We start from the raw sequence: 1,083 nt of genomic DNA, 5'->3' as shown, positions 1-1,083 counted from the left end.
TCATTAAAGGGGGGAATATGATGAGAAGATTAGTAAATAAAAATGGTGAGGAGAAAATATGATTTTAATAAGACAACCCTTATTATAAAATATAAAAAAATAAAGTGAATTATGAATCATTATAATGTGGGATATGGAAATTGCATGTGTAGAAAATAAAAGTGAGACTTGTAATTGAAAAAAAAGATAGTAATGTCATTTATTAGGCATGTAGCAAAAAAGATAATGAGAATGATACACCTGGGATAAATGTGGCTCCTTTGAAAAAATAGTAATATGAGATAAGATTGGAGAAAAATATACACCATAGACTATAAATTCAATTCTATTCAAGTTTGGTTAGGAGCACTAGATGCTAACAAATTAGTTCTAGGTAAGGATAAAATGCAATAGAGGATTTTAAAAATAGTGCCATGAACTCTATCATTATTTTGCTAGAATTTTACAAAGAAAAGAGGGGTGTTGTTTAGTTTGGGGATATTATTGGGAATGAGCGATTATAATGTGACAAGAGCAATGTCTTAAAATCCATATGCAAAGGGTATAACCTTGGAACTTGAGGTACAATAGTTTAGAGGAAACTTTGTGCAACAAACATTCCCTCATGCATAAAGCTAGATCAAGGGTGTTTGAGTCAAGCACAGTCTTTTTCAAAATGAGAAACCATGTTTAAAATTCCACTTTGAATTTAAGTTGTTCAAATGTTGAAAGAAAATATTTGGGTGTAGTATAATTTTTTAATTAGCAAATAATGATTAATTTGTTGTCTTACATTATGTAATTCGTTTTGTATGTGTGTATATGTGTGAGTGTATAAATAAAAATGAGTTATTAGTCAGCTAGATCATGATTATCTCGATGGTAAAAAATTATAAGTTGTAATTATCTTCATTTTTACAATGCCATATTAATTGGTAGTTGTAGAAATTACATGTGGCTCATGTGATGCAACAACTTACATACTTTTTTGAATTTATCCATCATATTATTGAATAAAAGTTTCATTTTTATCATTTCCCCTTAATATATGATAATGTACTTGAGAAAGGCTAACATGTGTTACCACAACATTTTCATATTTCT

Source organism: Pinus tabuliformis, chromosome X, assembly GCF_031772625.1.
Source record: "Pinus tabuliformis cultivar Carrire ecotype Pingquan chromosome X, CPIR1, whole genome shotgun sequence".
NCBI lineage: Eukaryota > Viridiplantae > Streptophyta > Pinopsida > Pinales > Pinaceae > Pinus > Pinus tabuliformis.
This window is presented reverse-complemented; position numbering follows the sequence as displayed.